The following is a 23,958-nucleotide window of genomic DNA, read 5'->3' on the forward strand; positions in this document are numbered from 1 at the left end:
GACTAATATTTCTGGCTGAATAATAATGCATGGGTACTATCCATTTTGCTTATCTATTCATTATTTGATGGACATTGATGTTGTTTCCACCTTTTGAGTGCTGTGAATAATGCTGCTGTAAAGATTTATTTTTTAACTGATTATTTAAGCTTTCTTTATTCATCAACATTAACATCAGGGGTTGAGAAGTATAATTGCTATAGTAACATTCACAACAATTTCATAGGCAGTTTTATTTATTTCAAAAGTTCTCATTACCTAAAGTCTATATATCTTCTTATTTCTGGATCACCTCTAATCCTCTGCATTAACTGGGAGCATGAGTAATGTCAAAGAGTTAAAAATAGAGATTCATTTCTGGGGTGAAGATGGCCAAAGGCTGGTTAGCAAGGCTGCGCCGAGGTGGTTGGTGTTGCTGCTTTTGGCAAAAATCCTAATGAAAACCTCCCGGAGCTGAAACCACCTCATGGACCCATCTGATACACTGGGTCACCAGCTTGCATCTTGCCAATTTTCTCCACTGAATAATAGAACCTGAAAAGTGGGGATGACTTGTATATTTGTTTCTCCAAAGGAGCACACAGGGGGTAGCTCTTCAGGGTTTCCAGGGGCTCCTTCCTATCTATGATTCCAGTATCTGGGTCTGTGGTGGTCAAGATGCACCTGGGGCAAGACAAAACTTTTATCATTTCTACGTTGCCAATGAGGAGTTCATCCCAGGTGTCCTCCTCGGAAGCATCACAGCCTGTCACCATGATATTGGATCTGAACTGGTCCATTTTCACTTTCTTCTCCAGCCTGGTACTCAGAGCCACCAAGGAGGCTTCAGGGAGGACCATGATGGGGCTGCAGTCTGGGTAGGCCAACTGGTAATTCAGTACCACAGGAGAGAAAATTTCCTTCAACCATCTTCCTTTCATGTGCTTCTCAAACTGAACCAGCCTGAAAGCTTCTGTTTTCAAGAAGCTGGTGAATCACTGCGCTGCCTCATCGCCACAGTCCCTGCCCTTAATGTCCATGCCCAATAGCCTGCAATCGTGGACCTTGTTTGAGGGAGGCAGCTTGCTCAGCAAAACCAGCTGGTCCATGCCCGGAGCCTTGAAGATCAGGCGCTCGCCCTCACAGGTGATAGACACCAGTACCAGGCAAGGCTCCTGCCAGGCGGCGACCATGTGCCCATCTTCCTTAGTCACCAGCCAAAACCTCTGACAACTGCAGCATTTTCCTGCTGTAAAGATTTGTGTACAAGTTTTCACCTGAATACCTGTTTTCAAATCTTTGCTTTATAATATAACTCAAAAGCCTCCACCCCAAGATTGCTAGAACTCATACAGCAATTTGGTAGCATGGCAGGATACAAAATCAATGCCCAGAAATCAGTAGCATTTCTATACACTAACAATGAGACTGAAGAAAGAGAAATTAAGGAGTCAATCCCATTTACAATTGCACCCAAAAGCATAAGATACCTAGGAATAAACCTAGCCAAAGAGGTAAAGGATCTATACCCTCAAAACTATAGAACACTTCTGAAAGAAATTGAGGAAGACACAAAGAGATGGAAAAATATTCCATGCTCATGGATTGGCAGAATTAATACTGTGAAAATGTCAATGTTACCCAGGGCAATTTACACGTTTAATGCAATCCCTATCAAAATACCATGGACTTTCTTCAGAGAGTTAGAACAAATTATTTTAAGATTTGTGTGGAATCAGAAAAGACCCCGAATAGCCAGGGGAATTTTAAAAAAGAAAACCTTATCTGGGGGCATCACAATGCCAGATTTCAGGTTGTACTACAAAGCTGTGGTCATCAAGACAGTGTGGTACTGGCACAAAAACAGACACATAGATCAATGGAACAGAGTAGAGAACCCAGAAGTGGACCCTGAACTTTATGGGCAACTAATATTCGATAAAGGAGGAAAGACTATCCATTAGAAGAAAGACAGTCTCTTCAATAAATGGTGCTGGGAAAATTGGACATCCACATGCAGAAGAATGAAACTAGACCACTCTCTTTCACCATACACAAAGATAAACTCAAAATGGATGGAAGATCTAAATGTGAGACAAGATTCCATCAAAGTCCTGGAGGAGAACACAGGCAACACCCTGTTTGAACTTGGCCACAGTAACTTCTTGCAAGATACATCCATGAAGGCAAAAGAAACAAAAGCAAAAATGAACTATTGGGACTTCATCAAGATAAGAAGCTTTTGCACAGCAAAGGATACAGTCAACAAAACTCAAAGACAACCTACAGAATGGGAGAAGATATTTGCAAATGACATATCAGATAAAGGGCTAGTTTCCAAGATCTATAAAGAACTTCTTAAACTCAACACCAAAGAAACAAACAATCCAATCATGAAATGGGCAAAAGACATGAAGAGAAATCTCACAGAGGAAGACATAGACATGGCCAACATGCATATGAGAAAATGCTCTGCATCACTTGCCATCAGGGAAATACAAATCAAAACCACAATGAGATACCACCTCACACCAGTGAGAATGGGGAAAATTAACAAGGCAGGAAACAACAAATGTTGGAGAGGATGCGGAGAAAAGGGAACCCTCTTACACTGTTGGTGGGAATGTGAACTGGTGCAGCCACTCTGGAAAACTGTGTGGAGGTTCCTCAAAGAGTTAAAAATAGACCTGCCCTACGACCCAGCAATTGCACTGTTGGGGATTTACCCCAAAGATTCAGATGCAATGAAACACCGGGACACCTGCACCCCGATGTTTCTAGCAGCAATGTCCACAATAGCCAAACTGTGGAAGGAGCCTCAGTGTCCATCGAAAGATGAATGGATAAAGAAGATGTGGTCTATGTATACAATGGAATATTCCTCAGCCATTAGAAACGACAAATACCCACCATTTGCTTCAACGTGGATGGAACTGGAGGGTATTATGCTGAGTGAAGTAAGTCAATCGGAGAAGGACAAACCTTATATGTTCTCATTCATTTGGGGAATATAAATAATAGTGAAAGGGAATATAAGGGAAGGGAGAAGAAATGTGTGGGAAATATCAGAAAGGGAGACAGAACATAAAGCCTCCTAACTCTGGGAAATGAACTAGGGGTGGTGGAAGGGGAGGAGGGTGGGGGGTGGGGGTGAATGGGTGATGGGCACTGAGGGGGGCACTTGACGGGATGAGCACTGGGTGTTATTCTGTATGTTGGTAAATTGAACACCAATAAAAAATTAATTTATTAAAAATAAATAAAAAGTCGGAGTCAAAAATAATAATAATATGATAACTCTGTAACTTTTGAGGCTTTTTCTACAGTGGATATACCATTTTACATTTGACAGTATTGTAAGAGTATTCAAATTCCTCCACATGTTTCATGGTGTTTTTCATGTTTTTTTTTCACTTGTCATTTTTCATGGGTTTTTAAACTAATATTATAGCCATCCTAGTAAGTGTGAAGTAGTATCTCATGTAGTTTTATTTGCACTTCCTTAACAATTAATAACACTAAGTATCATTTAATGTGCTTGTCGGTTATTTGCATATCTTTTTTGGAGAACTGTCTATTCAAATCCTTTGCCCTTTTAAAATTCAGTTATCTTTTTATTGTTCAAATGTGAATATTCTTTATAGATTCTGGATACTAGACCCTTATTAGATCTGTGATTTACAAATACTTTCTTGCTCACATTCTGTGGGATTTCTTTTCATAGATAGTGTCCTTTGATGAACAGAAGTTTTAATTTTGATGAAGCCAAATTTATCTATTTTTCCCTATTTGTGCTTACAGTGTCAAATTGAAGGAACCACTATCAAACCCAAGGTCATAAAGACTGAGCCCTATGTTTTCTTCTAAGAGTTTTATGCTTAGCTCTTATAATTAAGTCTTAAATCCACTTTGAGTTAATATTTGTATACGGTGTAAGGTAAGGGTCTTGAGCAAGTTTTAACCTCTCCATATCTCAGTTTCCTTATGTGTAAAATAAATATAGTGAAAGTACCTATCTCATGGGATTTTGTGAGGATAAATTGTAAATCAATAAGTTAAGATGTGTAAAGTACTTAGAATGGTACCTAGCACATTCAATAACTAAATATTCACCACTGTTAATTATTATTTTCTGTTGTTGATTTGGGATGGGAGAGATCATCTGAATATGAGCTCATGAAGTAGAGTGGAAGAGAAGAACAAAATTTACCTCTCTTAGTAAAACAAATGTTTTAGATGACTTAAAATCAAGTACCATCATGTGTGTATTTTGGAGTTTTTTATAAGTTAGTATTATCACTGCAGTAATACTGGTGTAAAGTTCTTAAATAAAAGAAGATGATAGTCCTCTGTTATCCTGGGCTAGTCAGAATACACCTGTAATCTTGTGCTTATTCTTGAGTGCACTTAAAAAGAGATTTCAATAACCCAAGTTAAAGCAGGTAGAGCAACCTAGTTGCTAGAAGTCTCAAAATGACTAAATTTGGAAAAGAGCTGAAATAACTGAGAACAGAGGAAAATTTTTCCATGAGGCTGATGAAGCTTAAACTTCAGGGCACCTCTGTTGCACAAACTCCTCCAGGCCCTAATTTTGTATTCTTCTTAAGAAGGAGTCCAAAATTACATACACTCTAGCGCCAACAAAATCTGTACCACCGCTGACTGAGAATACACAAAACTGCCTCCATCTATCTTAAAATCTCACTGCCACTGTAGGTCATTGAGCAGAGGCCGGACCCATGCAACTGATGATCTGTAGAAAGAACTGAGTCCAGCATTCAGCAGAGAACAGAATCCAGGACTGGTAGGGTGCTTTCTAAACACTATGGTTCCAACCTTGAAAAGTTTCACCCCTTTTCTAGAGAGCAGTCTTCAAGGATTTTTTTACTCTTAATTTTTAGTACAGTAGTTCTTAGCCATTATAATTAATAATGATAAATGAATAGATGGATAGGTAGATAGACTGGATCTAGTTATATGTGATTTTGACATATAACTTCAATATGAGAAAATGTTGAAGTTTTTTTCAAGTTCTAAGCCTAATTGTACTACCAACTCATTGTGTGTTCAATTTTATTCTACCTTAAAATGAATATAATTCTTAGATTAACCTGAAATTTTTAAAACTGTCTGCCTGCCTCTAGCACCTTTATTTTTAATTTTCTTTAATTTTTTTAATAAAAATAGTTTATATTGATTAGAGTGTCTCTAAGGTTTTGGTATAACTGATCCCTTAGCTTTGTGAAATTAATTGAAAAATTTACCATCTGTTTATTAAGGAGCAGTTTATACATAGGAATTCACCATTCATTGCAAGTTGTTAAAAGATTGTCTGTAAATCCATTTAGCCTAGGGCCTTTCTAGGAGTTAGTTCTTTTTTTTAAAATAATTTTTGTAATTCATAATTTTACAATTTTTATAATTTCTCTAGTGGTTACTGAAAGTTCAGGTTTTCTAACTCTTGTTGAGGTCATTTTGGCAATATATTTTTCCTAGAAAAATAATTTGTTTTATCCAGATATCCAGATCTTTAAAAAACCTTGCAATGGTATTTTTAATAATTATTTTAATAATATCTATATATAATTCTTATTTTCCTTGAGTACACTTGCCAAAAATGTACACTTTTGTTCACTGTTTCTTTATTGAGCAACAATTTTTCCATTTTATAATTCATTAGTCTATTTTCAAATTTCAACTCTTCTGAACTTTGACTATATCTTTCAATAGATGCCAAAGACATCTTGGCAGTGGCCAAAGAAAGGGCTAGGTTGAGGCACTGTTGTAGTTGCCGCATGCATGTGATCTTGGCCATGCATGTTCACCCCATTGTTACCTTGGAAGAGTTAATTGCATTGACAGCCCAACATAGTGTTAAACATTAGCCTAAAATGAGATTCAAAATATCATATTGTATAGCAGTATTGAAATGAAAATTTTAGGGTATGCAGATGATTTTCTGTCTCATATAAGGCAATACAATTAAAGGTAGTCAAAATGGACAAATTTCTCAGACAAATAATAGAACTTCCAAAGCTAGAAACAGAAGTGTGACCAATGCTGGCTGACTTTCTAGTGATGCTAATTGTCATCCAGCTATATATACTTCAATTAAGGGGAAAAAATTATTAGTTTAACCCAGCAGAAAAAAACAAGTGAACCCCTTTCAGTATGCTTTCAAATTAAACTGTCAACTCTAAATGTGAATAGTGGTTATGCTCAGAAAAACAGGAATAAAAAGCAGTGTGTCACCATAATGTTAGATAAAAGCGATGACTACAAGAGATGTAGGAGGGATTTCAGACTTGGAGTATGAAGAAGTCTCAAATTAATACTAAAAAAATAATAAAGTAATATGGAATTGTATTGATAAATATGTACTATATGTATTTATTAGTAGATAAAATGATTGTATACATAGAAAATCCTGAAAAAATCTACCAAAAAACTACTAGAACTAGTAAGTGAATTGAACAAGATCAAAATATACTATGTAAATAAATATATACTGCATTTTTGTATAACAGTAATTGAGAAATTATATCTTAAAAAAACAAGATACAAACTAAATATGCAAAATCAATTATGATTCTATATAACAGCAATTGGTAATGAAATTTAAACAATTTCTTTTACAGAGGTATCAAAAACATAAAACATTAATAAAAGATGTACAAGACCTTTACACTGAATGCCAAAATAAATACCTAAGAGAAATTTAAAAAGAACTAAAAGTAGCAAAGATAAATCATATTAATATAAAGATGTAAATTCTCTCCAAATTGATAACTTGGTTTCAATGCAATTCTAATAAAAAAAAAATGGCTTAAAAAAAAAAAAAAGAAATTGACAAACTGGGGCACCTGAGTGGCTCAGTGATTAAGAATCTGCCTTTGGCTCAGGTTGCGATCCTGGGCTCCTGAGATGGAGACCCGAATCAGGCTCCCTGCAGGGAGTCTGTTTCTTCCTCTGCCTATATCTCTGCCTCTCTCTCCGTGTCTGCCATGAATAAATAAATAAAATATTAATGAAAAAAAAAAGAAATTGACAAGCTGATTCTAAAGTTTTTATGGAATTGCAATAAATCTAGAATAACCAAAATAATCTTGAAACAGGAGAACAAAGCCAAAGAAATTATAATATCTACATCTAGATTATTATCAAATTAATTCATACACTATAAATCTCCTTTAATAATCATTTTTAACGTCTATATTCAGTTCTATAGAAAGATTTACAATAGATATTTTGGAGCAGTCATTTTCAAACTTTTTTCCATAGAGTCTTAACATTTTGGGGAGGTACCTCACAGGTTGTATGTGGACAACCTCACAGGTTGTTGGTTCTTCATATCCTCTTTAACCTGTCAATGGCAATTGTAGCTGTTTTATATTTGAGGTTTTCTTTTTTTAAGATTTTATTTATTTATTCATGAGAGTGGCAGAGACTTAGGCAGAGGGAGAAGCAGGCTCTTCACAGGGAGCCCAATGTGGGACTTGATCCCAGAACCCCGGATCACGCCCTGAGCCAAAGACAGATGCTCAACCACTGACCCACCCAGGCATCCCTATATTTGGGGTTTTCAAGGAAGATTTCCTCTAGATAAAAAATTTAATGACTGAAAATCATTTGATAAACACTGATTGAACATATCCCTATTTTAACTGGTTTCAGACCTCAGGACAATCCTTATCTAGCCTCTTCTCCATTTTTTACGCTTTTCCAAGTAATCAGTTTCAATAAGGGTTTCTGAGTCTTGCATATCTGAGATGTCTTTTTGTGATTTCACCAGTTAAAGATAATTAGACTGGGTATAAAAGCAATAAGTTACAAACTTTGGTTCTCAAAACTGTGTAAATTCTCTAGTTTCTTCTAAATTTAGACTTTTAGAGTAAAAGTTGCAGTTTTTGTTATTTTTTTTTAGGTAATTGGTTTATTTTGCTTACATACTTGTGAAAATTTTTTTCTTGTCTTTATGAATTAAAATTCTTGCCAGGATACATCTTATGTGTGCTTTTGAGCATTAACTTGTCTGGAACACTATGATTTTTCTTTTCCAATATGGGTCTTATTTCTGTTCCTGAATTTTTCCTGTTACATCTTTGGTGGGGAGGATGAGGTTTTTTTTGTTTGTTTGTTCATATTCCTGTATAGTTAACTTACAGTGTAATAATACTTTCATGTGTGCAAAACAGTGATTCAACACTTCCATACAGCACCTGGTGCTCATCACAACAACAAGTGCACTCCTTAATCCCCATCACCTATTTAACCCATCTCCCACCCGCCTCCCCTCTGGTAACCATCAGTTTGTTCTCTATAGTTAAAAGTCTGTTTCTTTGTTTAGAACCTATTTCTTTATCTCTCTCTCTCTCTCTCTTTCTATTGTATTTTTAATTATTGGTTTTTTTTTTTCATTAGCTTTAGTGCCTTCTTCAAGGATGCCAATTATTCATGTATTTACTCTCTGCTCTTTAACATCCATATGTTTTGTATCTTGCAGTTTCTGGACTCTCCAGTAAGTCACTTCAGAGTTGTGCTCTTCCTTTGGGTGTCTTAGGTACTTTTTCACACATTTGATGTGGTTTTATCCTCCTCCTTATTTATCTTTGAACAGGATGAAACTTATTTCTATTTTGTGTTTATCAAAACACAGAGAAACTAAAGTACCCTTGGCTCCACTCCATTTATTCAATGTGCACAGCATCTGCCCTAAGTCCTGCGTTTCCATCATGGCCTCATCAAAAATTAATTCCCAGCATGCACTGTTAACTGGAGTTTTAGTCATGGTGGTTCATTTTTGTTTGTTTGTAACCCAACCTAAATCTAAGGAGCTTTACCCTTCAGAAATTTTGCCTTGAAAATGCAATATACCTCCACTAATTCTCTGGCTCAGCCAAAGCTGACCTCGTTTTCTGAGGATCCAAGTTGTTTTCTGAGAATTTTAATTTGTGGGATATAGAATGATGTGCAAATACTCTCAGCCTCACAAAACACCCATGGGTAAAAGCCCACTGGCTCAGTTGTGTTGATAATAAACAAGACAGTAGAAGGAGCACAGTAACCTCCCCTCCCATTTCAAAAGTTTTTTTGTGTCATGTAGTAAAGCCAACTTTGTGTGCCATTGAAAGATATTTGGGAAGGTTTGTCTCAATCTTGCCTTATAACTAGTGTAGATTCTTCCCCCCAATTTTGAGATTATTCTATCCATTGTTTTTATATTTGTGTTTAAATTTTCTTTTTCTTTGTCTTTACAGGCATTTTATTTTATTTTTTTAATTTTTTTAATAATAAATTTATTTTTTATTGGTGTTCAATTTACCAACATACAGAATAACACCCAGTGCTCATCCCGTCAAGTGCCCCCCTCAGTGCTCGTCACCCATTCACCCACACCCCCCACCCTCCTCCCCTTCCACCACCCCTAGTTCATTTCCCAGAGTTAGGAGGCTTTATGTTCTGTCTCCCTTTCTGATATTTCCCACACATTTCTCCTCCCTTCCCTTATATTCCCTTTCACTATTATTTATATTCCCCAAATGAATGAGAACATATAAGGTTTGTCCTTCTCCGATTGACTTACTTCACTCAGCATAATACCCTCCAGTTCCATCCACGTTGAACTTTACAGGCATTTTAGTAGGAAAATTGGAAAGACTTCACCAGGGACTTCCAGCCAGGCTCCATTTTTAGCTGGAATTCCTATAGTTTCTTAATGAATAATTAAAACATGTCTGAGGAGGATATTCAGCAACTAAATCAATGCTAGAGATTGTTCATTAAAGATATAAAATCTGGGTATCTCAATATGAAGAGAGAGAAATATTATTTGTCAGGAGCAAAATAAAATTCCTAATAACTGACTAACATTCCTTGCAGAAATGGTGACAAAGAATGGTATTCCCAAAATAAAAGGCTTATGCTGAGAGCTCAAGTTGCTCTCCACCCAAGCAGAATTAAGAGTACCATTCTGCAGATTTGGGATTAATGTCACCACATCGAGTCCTAGCTATAATGCAGGCAATAATGTTTGGTAAAAAAGAACACCATGTGGCGGCCTTGCTAATCTTCTGGATGAGAATCAGTTGGAAGTTGGCAACACGTAGTGACATGCCTTGGACTAAAAGGAGTTCTTAACATGACACTGCAGTTTTTAGGGTTATTCAGAGATAAGAGCTATATGGTCAAATATAGTGTAGAACATGGGCAACTATAAAATAACTGAATACTAAGCACTTAAGTCAAACGAAATTTTTAAAATTTAAGATAGTTCAAACAAAAGCCTTGAAGTAATTAGAGACCACAGATAATAGTTGATATCTACTCAAGTGGGATATGAGAACAGTGCTGCTAGATGAGGGTCCACTTCAAGTTGAATCTTGCCATCCTTTTTAAAAAGAATTTAGGTTAAGTTATTTAGCTTTAACTCAAGAACTTTAATAAAGGAATGGGTAGATGGCTCATTCTGGGAGTTGAAACTGTCTCCACCAAGAATAAAATGTTCCCCCATGAGAAATATGAGCTCTCCATGGCTAGTGCCCTAAATAAAGGAGGCCCAATCACCTTTCTGAGGTCAATGTTAATATCCTCAACCTTCCAAGCACTGAACAGCTCCAAGTTTTTCACCAGCCAAATGAGCAGAATTTAACAAGAAAGGCTTGCCTTCACTATGCTGAAGAAAGGCTAAAACTACAGCCTGCTTAAACCTGATTTCCCAAGAAAGAAGTACCATAAAGAAAGACAGGAACAGGAAAACAGAAAGGGGATAGAAACTGAGCAGCTGAGACTGGGATGGGATCAGGAGGTGGGCAAAATATTTTTAAAAGCAGAGCCTCACTACTCTGGCAACACATAACAGGGAAACATCTTGTTTGAACTAGTCTGTCCTGTCCTCCCAATAGGAGGGGCCCTGCTAATCCTTGGATAAATTTATTTTAGAGCCGAAAGAGAATTTAGAGATTATCTAGTCCTGTCCCCTCACTTGAGGACACTTAGGCCACAAGGCATTAAAAGGCTTGCCAGGCTCATGTGGTAAATACATTGCAGAAATGGAATTATAACCCCAAACCTCATATGCTCATTGTGATGTTCCTTCCATAACAACACCAATCTCCTCATAGCCCTTCTTGTGGGAATTCTAAGGGAGGCAGTATATTACAATGGAAAGAGAAGTATATCAATTATAAGTTCTGAGTTTTAGTCTTTGGTCTTCTAGTTTGAACGACAAAACCCTAGAATTCAAGACTTCATGTAGGTCAACCTGCCACTCAAAGCAAGAAACCCCTAGGTAATATCCATGAACAACTGGGTGGATGGCCAGGTTCTTGTGACCACTTCCACAAGGGTAGATATCTCACTACCTTGGTGAGAGCTGATATGACTCAGTGACCTGAAGTCTGCTTCTCTGAAATTTCTATTCTGATCTCCAAGAAGGGGCTTTCATCTCTTCTACATGATAACACTGCTCAATTAGTTCAACATTCACTAAAAGCCCATGCTTACTAGATTCTGGAGCTATAAACTTAACATTAAGGAATGCATAATCTAGTCAGAGAGACAGATGATCCTTAATCACTATTATATATGATAATGCATGCCTACTAGTGCCAGGCACATATAAACACTCAACAAATATTAGACATTATTCTTATTAACTATTATATAGCTCTTCCATTGCCTTGTGTTCATACTGAGTCTCCACTTTCTATGTGGCCCATAGATCATGAATCAGCAAGCTCTTTTTTCTGGAAAAGGCCAGATGGTAAATATTCTAGGTTTTATAAGCCATATATTGCTGTCACAACTACTCAACTCTGCATTTCTAAGACAAAAGCAGCCACAGAGAATATGTAAATGAACGGTGTGTTCCAATAACACTTGGCCCATAAAAACAGAGGGCTGGCTGGATTTGACCCCCAGATAGTTTGCTAACTTCTGTGCTCCATGCTTTGCCATCCTCACACCTGTCTCAGTAAAAACAAGGGGAGTAAGTGAAAGTTGCCATTCTGAACAATGAGGAACCTCCAGCCCCCTTTTTCCTAATCACTCTCAACATTCTGAGAGGGAGATTTAAAACTCCTACTCACCACTAGGGCAAGAGATTAAAGGATTCTGTTCTAGGGAAATAGAGAGGCCTAAAAAAAGATACTGGCATTTGAGAATCCCCAACTAATAGGAGCTGAGTTCTTTCTCAGTGGGCAGTGAAGTCCACTCTAGCAGTTGCCATCTTTGCCCATGAACATATAGTTTTCAGTCAGCTTTTTAGTGCCTCATTTCAAAATATGAACAGACAACCAAGGATCACCAGGCATTTCAGGAAAACCACAATATCAATATTTAAGACAGAGACCAATATAAACATACAAAAAGAATAAGAAGTAGAAGAAGTAAAACAAAAGAAGAAGGCGAAGAGGATGATGAGGAGGAGGAGATGAGAAAGGAAGCAAGTGGGAGGGAGATGGGGAGAAGAAGAAGGAGAAGTCACCATCACCTGAAGAAATGGAAACAATACAAGGAATTTAAAAAGAAACCCTCCCCCAAAATCTATTATAAATATCTTCACAGCGTTTGTTTAACCTATTAGTTTCACTAAGCAAGAATAAGATGCCATGAACAAAAGGAATATTTAGATATTTGGAGAATAATGAAAAAGAAAAAAGTAAATAGAAAGATTGAAAGATGAAATTGAAGAAGTTATCCAGAGAGCAGAAGAAATAGAAAAAAAAATGAGACTATTAATAAGGAAGATTTAACATTTAACTAATAGGAATTCCAAAAAAAGAAAGAATAGAGATAACAGAAGAGAGGACGTTCTCTAAGAAATAACATAGGCAATTTTCCTAGACCTGAAGAAAACTAGATTCCCTATTGAAATGATCCATAAAAGCTCAACACAATGTGCAAGCACCTTGGCATTTTATAGCCCAAGTTTTAGAAGTTATTCAGACAACTAACCTTTATTGAGCTGGGCTAAGTACTGGTGGTCCAGCAACAAATAGGAAAGACACAACCCGTGACTTTGGAAGTTTATAGGCTATGGTGGGTAAGCTTTTTTCATATATCCTCCAAAAGATTCTCCTCTAAAATGTACGTTTACCCCCAGGCTACAAAGTGTTTCTTAGTAAATCATAAGCCTGGTCCAGATGATCAACTTGCCCCATCATGACTAACAGATTCACTCCTAGCCCCAAGTGGCTAGTACAAATTTAACTTCCTTACACCTCTTCTCTGAAACAGGTTTTGTAAATATTTATGCTTTCTTGCTTCAGTCCATCCTGACAACTGACCTTCCCACAGAGTTGGTATATAGTAGGAAACCATGACAACAACAACAAGCATGATATACATCTGCTGTGTCCAATTCTTTCTGGAAAAAAAAATGGTATCTTAACAAGCAAATGAAGATAAACAGTTATATAACATTCAGTTCAGCACTTTACTGGGCTTTTTCACACATTAATTTTCTTTACAGCCACTTTAATCCTCTTTACAACCTTGTGATGTAGATACTCTTGGCCATTTATGTACAAAGTTCAAAGAGGTTAAGTAACTTACCCAGGAGCCCACAGCTAGGTAATGGTACTTCTGGAGACACTTGCAGGTCCTCTGACCCAAAACCCAAATTCTTCCTTCCATTGTACAGACTTAATTGCACAATGAACACCCCTATTTGACTACCCTCAATATACACACATACAAACAAAACTCAGTTTGTGTAAAGTAACATCTACCACAAATCACCTCTAAAATTAATCATTAGCAATCATGACTCACAAACTAATCTCTGAATTGGCACAACAGAGCACTTGGTATTGCCGAGAAGCATGTATAAGGTACCACGCATGTACCTAATCTGAGAAAAACAGCAAAATCTAACAGAAAGCTCAATGAGTTGACAGGTCAGATACCAGCCATAATTCTCTCACATTTGGTCAGATTATATAACCTCCCTGTACAAACTGAACCTTACCTATGAAATGAGAGATTGAGACTAGATGGTCCTGATTCCTTTCCAGCTATAACATGACTCTGAAAACACAAGACTTTAGTCCTTATTTAACTATATTTTATTAAGTAAGTAATAAACATTAAAAATTATTTAAACTCACTAGTAATCAAAAACTTAAATCAAGAGGCCAATTTGCCTATCAGATTATCAAATGTTTTTAACTCTTAAGGTTTCTTTAATATCCAAGAAATAAAATCCAAGAGGGAAAATCAGAAATAGGATATGAAAATGTCATTACCCACAGTCCTATGAGTCAAATATAACTACCATTCACATTTGTATGTCCTTCAAAAGCAACATCATATTATTCTTTTAGTTTCATAACGAATTTACTCCCAAAAATGTATTGCAGATACCTTCCTATTTCAATACAGAGCTACATCATCCTTTGATGGGGCTATATCATTATTTATTTAGCCAGTTCCCTAGTTATAGACATTATTTGTTGTTATTTTACTATTATCAACAGCACCAGGGTGGACATCCTTGTAATATACAGCTTGTCTGCTTACTTCCTCAGGCTAAATTCCTACAAGTGGAATTTCTGTTATGCAAATATTTAAGACTTGTGGCAACTTTTGCCAGACTGCCTCTAGAAGTATATTTCAGTCTCCTACCAGCTCCATATGAGACTGCCTATTTCCTATAGCTTCACCAACATGAGGTATAATAATCTTAACTTTTGCCAAAATGACAGTGAAACCCGTTTAACTTGAAATTCTTTGGTTTTTAGAGAGTTAAGACTTTTCATACATGGCTTATCAAAATTTTTAATTATTTATTTCTTTATGATGATTATATCTTCTGCCCATTTTTCTGTTGGAATATCATGGCTGGCAAGATGGCAATTACTATGTCCCCACGGAATTTTTCATATTAGGAGTAGTTGAAGGAAAAGAAGTTTGTTTAACCTGTGAGACATGATTATAAACTATAAGCATTTGAAGAACTTCCCTGGACACAGAAGCCTGTGTAGGGTACAGAATGTGGACCAACATTTATTAAGTGTTTGAATATGACAGCTGGGATTTGTACAAACCACATAGCCTGAGACAGGTCCCATGCTAATCTGGGTGTCATTTGAAGGTGGTCTCCCATCAATCCCCCCTGCCTATGGATAGATTAGGGACTCTAACCATCCTACCCCAACCTGCAGTAGGTATAGACCCCAGCCCTACACAGCCTAACCCAGAAAATCAGGGACAAGTGGAAATGAATTCTAGTTTGAATTATTACCACAGTCAGGAGATGTTACTCACAGCAGAATTGTGCTTGTCCCATCTTTTGTTACAAATAGTATCACAGAACTGGGATATTGCAGGACAAATGAACCTTAGCCACAAATTTTTGCCAATATGTTTTCAGAATTCTTGGGCCCTAGTTTCAAGAGGAAGTATACTCCTTTAGGTTGGAATTCAATTACAAGTACAAGGATAATTTCATACTCTCAGCTAATGGTAGGCAATGCCATGCCTGGCTTCTCACTCTGAGAACAACCACACAAGGTCCACTTGGAAGGCAGGCTGTGTAGTGATCTTCAAGAGCTACTTGAGTTCTGGAGGCAGTATAACCACCCCAAGACCAAAGTCCAACCACCCCAAGCCAAGCTGGACTCAATACCCAAGATAACATGGGAAGTAGGGAATTCAAAAATGAACAGCCCCATGTGGCCATCTGCCTGGACATCCAAGAGTAAAGTTACTTTATCTACTGGGCAAGCTTTCCCAGCATTAGCTGCCTAATGATGCGTTCACTTTCCCCCACGGGATTTCATCCATGTTAGAAGCTACATTGGTAAGCTATATTGGTAATCTTTTAAATCTGGTCAATATTCTACAGTCCATCACCCCCATGGTCAGCAGGCAATTGCAGAGCTCATCATTCAAAGCCTTTGGAAACACTCTAGAGTAAGTTGTCAACTACAAAAGAAATGAGGACACAAAGCTAGACCTGATGACTTCTTCCCTTAGAGGACAATTCAAAAATTACTCAATAGCTGTAAGTAAGTGATTGAGGAGTCTAAGATTACTACAGCATAGACAAAGCATCACTCCAGTTTCCAGCATCAAGCATTTAGGTAGGAGAGAACCCCCTCATGCTGCCTGGATTCTTCCTCATACATGGGCACAGTCTATCCCAGGACCCCAGCAGGTCTGATTAGCTGGTATGGGCAGTGGTCACTCTACCTTTTCATCAATAACTATACACAAGAAGTCAAACTTGGACAGACATCTCTGCTAGCTTATTTTAAAAAAGGTCTGACAAGGCTCTTCAAAAACTTGGCACCTAAGGCATTAACATTCAAATAATAATTACATCCAAATAATAATTAATATGATCCTCTCTCACTGTTTTTACTCCACTCTCTTCAACCAGAGTTGATAGATCTACCTTTGCCAGGATGGTGCATATTCACTACAGCACTCCTATCACATAAAAAGTTTTCCCACACATGGAATTTCTTTGGTTTGCAGGTGAACATGAAATTTCTCCACCTTCCCATTTAAGAAATACTAAGAGATTTGACTACTTGATATTTTTAAATTCTGTAAATAAAATCACAGCCAAAATAAAAATGTAAACAACCAGCTGGGAAAAATATTTGCAGCAAAAATGAAAAATAAACAATTCATATCTTGGTTGTTGAAGAAGCTGATTGATAAGAAAAACACAAAATCATGAAAGGCAATTAACCAAAGAGAAAACATAACTATTATAAAACACACACACGTACACACACTGACCATCTAAAATATTCAAACATGGCACAAGATTTTATTATTACTTGGCCTCTCAACAAAATGCTTTTAATGATATTTTTCAAAGCCTCTGAACTATAATTTCCATGTTTCTGAGCATTACTATGGGAGCTTCTAGAGACCCTCAGGACAACTAGGATTTGTGCTCCTTTAAAAGAGATTAGTGACCAAGTAGCAACTAAAGCCCCCTGGAGACTCCTACCATCTTCTCCTGCTCTAGACACTATCTCCTTCACTTTGTCCTCTTGGGCCACCCTAGGAATAAGCTCACATAAGCCCCTCAGAGTTCATAGTCCTACTGTAACACATCAGATTTATCAGCTTCATTTCACCACTGAATGCCCCTTATCTCTTTCTGTGGATTCTTTCATGATCAGTCTAGCAAGAGGGAAAAAAATTGGGAGACCAGGCACTTCATATCTGAAAATGTATGGGCCCTTTCTTAAAGAAAAGTAATTCTAACTGTAGAGCAAAAAGTAAGTGTATAAGAGATTGGAACTTCGTAAACTGGTTTACTAAAGATACAACTGAATTTGAATTACTAATTGACACAGTATAAGAGACAATCAAGGAGTGTAGAAGGAATACTGCTGACCTAGGACCTATCCTGGCTTTCACACTTTCACAGTTTTTCAAAACACAGGAATCACTCACTAAATAGTGGTAAGAATTCTTAACATAGAACAGAGGGTCCACTAGAAAAGAAATTTGTCCCTGACCTTTGATTGGTCTACATGCAGGCCAAATGGATTCCATGACTACTAGTTTAATTAAACCCCAGGCAGCTGAGAACCACCGAGGGAGATCTGACCCTTAGAAACAAGGAAAGAGCCTTGGAGACTAGAATGTGCTCCAAGAAGGTATTTCTGATTCTAGATAGAATAAATCATCAGGGATTAGAAATAAGTGCCCACCCTAGGAAGGAATCTTAAAATTTTAGATTGGAGAAGACCTAAAAGGCTATCTTAAGATCCAAGTACCTATGCAATGCATGAATGTCCTCTACAGCATTCTGCATGGGTGAGTTCTATACAGTTTCCTTCCATTTCTTAAGCTAAAAATCTCCCTTTGTGTAAGTTTAACTTTAGGCGTGGGAGGTGTTGCTCATGTCACTTGGAAATCAGTCCTGGTTGCTTCCATCTAATATGGGAGCTGAAAGGCAGAATGTTACTACTCTGAAAGTGTAGGGAGTGAGTGGAGCTCAACTTCATGCATCCCTCTTCTCTTCCCCTTCCTTCCCTTTGCCTCAGAGGAAGGGGTGCTCTCCTCCAGCCAAAAGCTAATCTTTCCATCTGAACTCTATTCCAATGATTCTCAAACATTAAGATGTATCAGAATTACTTGGAGTGCTTAATACAGATTTTAAGTTACCACCCCAAAGTTTCTGATTCATCAGGTCTGGCTGTGACCCAAGAATCTGCATTTCTAAATTTCCAGGTAATACTGATGCTGCTGATCCAGGAACCACACTTTAAGAACCACTGCTGTAGAACAGATGTCAAAGCCCTCTTTCAAAAGACAAATAGTAAATAGGTTAGGTTTTGAAGGCCCTATGGTAAAAAAAAATATATATATATATATATATATATATTTATATTTATATATATATAAATATATACATATATATATAAATATATACATATATTTATATATATATATATATATATATATATATATATATCCATATCCCCATCCATCCTATGGTCTCTTCTGCAATTGTTCAGCTCTGCTGTTACAGTATGAAAGCAGCCAAAGATGATATGTAGATAAATGGACATGGCTGCATTCAAATAAAACTGCATTTACAAAAAAAAGCCATAGACTGGCCTGCAGGTTGCCATTTGCCAACCTTTGCTCTAGACTCTCTTGCTGCTCATAGTTCTACTGTCATCCCTAACTTTTACAGACCAATTTCTTGAACAAGTCAACACTCTTTGTTTCTACCGCCTCACTTCCCATTCACTCTGAAATCCTTGTAATCTAGCTTTCATCCACTCCATTGCACTGAAATTGATCTGAGCAAAGTCTTCAGGCCTGTCATATGAGAGGGTTCGGTCCTTTTCTTATCTACACTTTTCTCTTGCAATGACTCTATTGACTTTTCCATCTCTCTTAGAACATCTTCCATCAGCTTCTTTGACACCACTCTATAGCTCCTGTCATATATCTTTTTTTGTTGCTTCTGAGTTTTCCTTTTCTCTCGCCAGCCTCAGCTTCACAGAACTGAGTCCAGTGCCATTGCATAAGACCCAATGTTCAGAAGGGCCCCTGCTTGGGATTTAATGTACTGCAGTCACTTTTTTGAGATTCCTAATAATTTTCCTTTTGAATTTCTGCTTTGAAGTGAAGTCCAGTGGGACAATGGCAAATGCAGTGGGTTTGGAGCCTCAGCTCATGTTCATCCTGCCTCTGTCTACCTCCCAGAGATGAGTTCTTGCTGTCCACTGTCATGCCACCTTGCATCTCAGGGCCTGCATGGCCTCCCCCACTCATTTCTATTCCATGACTCTTGCTACTCTCTGTCCCTAGAAAGGGTCTGGGCACAGTACTGGGAGGATCAGGATTGGGTACAACATTCCATTCCTGTGCCACACTAGTGTATGTGGCAAGTGATCAACTGGAAGCTGAGTCTTAGTCCACCAACCTCTTGGCCACTCTCATCCAGGTACTCTGTTGTGGTTCAAAGTGCAGAGGTTTAAACATCTTTGGGGGCCACCTATCTGCCATGAGTAAGGGCAGCAGACCATGGTTAGAAGAAATGACTGGCTTCACATCCCCAAACCCACATTTGCCCAGGACTTGGTGTAGAATTCATGGTGACATAAGGGAAAAGCTAGTAGCCTTCAGGTCCAAGCAAATGAGTATCCCATATCATGGGGCAGGGCCCACACTTGCCTCACAAGCATTCCCTTGCCCAATAATGTTCCTTCAGCCAGTTCAGTAAGAGAACCAGATGTGGGAAGGAGAATCCTCCTTCTTCCTTTGCCAATCTTCTGGAGTTTGGCTTCAATTTGTCTCTTCTGTCCAGCTTGAGGTACCCTCCAGAAATGAGCCATGAAATATGAAATGTATCATTTCAGGAATTCCACATACTAGTTAAATACTCAGATATTTGCCCTTAAAATTGGCATTGCCAAAAGAAGGCACAAAAGACCACATATTGTATTATTCCGTTTATATGAAATATCCAGAATAGACAAGAATACAGAGACAGAAAGTAAACTAGTGGTTACCTAGGGCTAGGGGGAGTGGGTCACCGGGTATGGGGATTTCTTTCTGGGATGATGAAAATGTTCTAAAATTAGATTGTGGTGATGGTTACATAATTCTGTGAATATACTAAAAGCCACTGAACTGTACTTTCAATGGGTGAACTTACTATATGAAAATTATATCTCAATAAAGCTGTTAAAAAACTGGCACTGCACAATATAAAGATGAATGATAAAATTTATGCTAATAATATAAAGTTTCAATTTTTCTTTATTGGAATGACACTAAATGGCAAAATAAAAGCCATCATAATGTCAAAGGAGAGACCTCAAAGAACAGAAAATCTTCGTAATGTAACCATAATATATAATAGTACTTTTTTTCTGTGTTTTGAGCAACTGGTCCTGTATTTCATTTACTTTGACTCCACCTCTGACCTCTTATATTTTAGCATTTCCCGTCATTTTACCTTAAGCTTTTTTTTCCTTACAATCTCCCCAGGAAGTCTCATTTGGGACCCAAATTTCAGTTACCATATGTTTCTTCATGATTCCCAAATCTTTATCTACAGCCCAGAAAACTTAAGATACAAATATCCAAAGGCCCAGTGAATATCTCCACAGGCACTTATATCTCAACATATGTACACATGTAATCATAATCTGCTCCTTCTTTTACTTCATATTCTGGTGAAGGACATTACTATCCACACAACTGCTCAAACCAGAAACACTGGAGTCCTCTTGTTCTCTCTACCCACCCCACCCCCTTTCATTTAGTCATTCACTGAATTCTATACATTTTAAAACCCCAAGTATCTTCCAATCTAGACCTTCCTTTTGGTTGCTATCTTCATCAAATCTTAGCTAGATTACTCAAATAGCTTTTGTATGAATCTTTTCATCTTTAATCTCAACCACCTATAATTCATCTTCCATTTTTCTAAAATACAAAGCCGAACATGCAGATATGTTCAGAATGCAGATATGTGCCACCAGACCATAATTAAATGGAAATTCATCATGGCATGCAAGACCCATGAATTTATAGTAGAAAAACACTGGAAACAAAGTAAATGTCCAATAAAAGGGGAGTAGTTAAGTAAGTTGTAGTATATCAACTTGATGGATGCATTCATTTGAAATGTTAAACTATTAATTATTAAAATAAACCGTGATATATTCAGATGGTACTTTATTAAATTATGCAGTCATTTAAAATCAGATATTTAAAAAATAATTTCTGGTAGTATGGTGCTATAATTGCCAAACTGGTCATCAATTAAGAAAAAAAACTAAAACTGAAAGATAAAATCTTCTTAAATTAATGTATCAAATGATAAGACAATAAGATACCAAATCAAAAACTAAATAAAGGCAAAAATTCAGAGAAGAAAACAGCACTAAAGCTGGGTTTAGCCATGAGAGTATTTGCCAAGTTACCTCAATTTGAGTTTAATTTTTCACAACCTCTTGAGGATTGGTCAAGGTGGGAAAACTAATGGGTAACTCTTCCCATAAAGTTGAGATCTCAAAGGGCTATGCCCCCATGGTAAGAATGAACTAACAGAAATAAAATGACCCCACCTTCAAAGAACTTATAAAGAAAACTTCATGTGTGGGAACTTCATCATGAGCAGACGTAACAAAATTTAAATCTGCCCTGAGAACTTATAATGACAACCAGCACTCATATGGGTTTGTACCTCCAAACTTCCATAACTTGAGAGATTTCAAAGAAATAAACTTAAAATCTCAAGCTGAGAATTTAACTTAAAATGTCCCTGCTACACACTGATGTTCCTCCCCAGCAGGCACCTGGCAGAAACAAATGCAAATTCTCTCTGAAAGAAACTATCTTCATGAGGGTCTCATAGAGTTTACCCAGAAAGAGTTTCAAGGCACAAATCACAGAAAAAAATCACAAAATGCATAATAAAATAAGATGAAATAACAGCAAAATTAGAGCTGTAAATAATTAAATACTGTAATTAACAGACCAAAACTAACATTTAATAATTTCAGGAAATAATAGACTTGAAAATACAAATAAACAGCAATTCGATTTTTTAAAAGAGTAAAAGGAACATCTAGATATTAAAAATGTAATCTTTGAAAATAAAATCTCAATGGAAAGGTTTAACAACAGAGTAGAAACAACGGAAAAGAGAATCAATGAATCATTAGATCTAAGGAAATTATCCAGAATACAGTGCAGAGGGACAAGCACAGAGAAAGTATGAAAGTTTGAAAAACAAAATGTATGTAAAAGTCTAGAGTCTATTAATTTGGACTTACAGAATAGTTTCATAACCTTTAAAATTGGATTAGTTTTGTAACCATTAAAGCAACTGAATCAGAGTTTAAAAGTTTCCACATCTGGAGAAACCTCCAGATATGGAGGGCTTTGCTAGCAAGTTCTACCAAATGTTCAAGAAAAATGTAATTCCAAACTTAAGAAAACTCTTCCAGAGAACAAAACGTATTTTGCAATTCATTTCTCATTTTAGAAGCCTAGCATAGTCTTGATTCTAAAAGCTGACAAGGACCTGTAGCAATGGAAAAGCACAGACCAATTTCAATCAAGAATTCTGAGGCAATAATCTTAAACAATGTATTAATAAATTAACAACATATAAAAACTTATCCACACATAGAAAGGATAACCTAGCCATAGCAGGTTGATGTATGCCAGGAATATAATACTAGTTTAACACTAAAAATCAATGTAATTGTTCTCCATATTAATAGAGTAAAAATAATGTGATTTCTTCTTATAGACAAAGAAAAGACATTTTTAAATTCAATATCCATTCGTATTCTTTAAAAAAAAACTTTTGATAATCTAAAATTCTTTAACTTGATAAAGGATATTAACAACAACAAATACAAAGCTACAGAAATATCACAATTAGTAGGAAAACTGTGAAAGCTTTCCCTTTGCCATAGAGAATAAGACCCACTATCTCCACTTTTATAAAATATTATACTAGAAATCCAAACCAGTGTGGTAAGGGAAAAAGAGAAACAAATGATATAACAACTAGAAAAGAAAAACTGAAATTGTCATTTTTGTATATGATAGAATCCAAAACAATTAATAAATAATTAGAATTAGAAAATTTACATATTTTTCTTTATACAAAGTCAATTTACAAAAATCTATTATATTTCAATTACAGAAGAGACAGATAATTAGAATATGTATTTTTTCAATAGGTTATTTTCAATAGCATTAAAAAGGAATTTAACAAAAGTTGTACAAATCTTCTATGAGTAAAATATTTTTTTAATTACAAAAAGCATTCACTAAGACCTAGATAAACAAAATTATATTCCACATTCATTTGACTTGAAGACCTGACATTACCAAGATGTCCATTTCCCCTAATTTAATCAATGAATCCAATAATATTCTAATAAAATCCCAGAGCTTTTTTTAAATTGACTTTGCCAAACAGTTTGTAAAATTTATTTGGAAGAATAAAGGGCGAAGATTACTCAAAACACTCCTAAAGAAAAAACTAGGATATTTGCTTTACTAGATATAAAAACTTCAAATAAAGCTGACATAATTAAGAAAATGTAATATTGGCATAACAATAAATAAATTAACCAAAGAAGCAGATTACAGAGCATAGAAATTGACCCATTCATATATGGAAACTTGGTGTATGGCAAGGCTGATATCTCAAGTCAGTGGAGAAAGAGCAAATTTTTAATAAATAAATTGTGCTGAGCCAATTGATTATCCTTATTTAAAAGAAAAAGAAAGAAGGGATGCCTGGGTGGCTCAGCAGTTTGGCGCCTGCCTTTGGCCCAGGGTGCGAGCCTGGAGTACCAGGATCGAGTCCTGCGACCAGCTCCCGGCATGGAGCCTGCTTCTCCCTCTGCCTGTGTCTCTGCCTCTCTTTCTCTCTATGTCTATCATAAATAAATAAAAAATAAAAAATAAATCTTTAAATGTTAAAAAGATAAAGAAAAAAATAAAAGAGAAAGA

At 36.5% G+C, this 23,958-nt stretch overlaps 1 pseudogene; it reads right to left on the reverse strand.

Annotated features, from left to right (window-relative positions):
• Nucleotides 1-464: 464 nt before the first annotated feature.
• LOC140641044 (mitochondrial amidoxime reducing component 2 pseudogene) overlaps nucleotides 465-23,958 on the reverse strand; it is a 41,023-nt pseudogene continuing 17,529 nt past the window's right edge.

The sequence above is a fragment of the Canis lupus genome, chromosome 10 (assembly GCF_048164855.1).
Source record: "Canis lupus baileyi chromosome 10, mCanLup2.hap1, whole genome shotgun sequence".
NCBI classification, from domain to species: domain Eukaryota; kingdom Metazoa; phylum Chordata; class Mammalia; order Carnivora; family Canidae; genus Canis; species Canis lupus.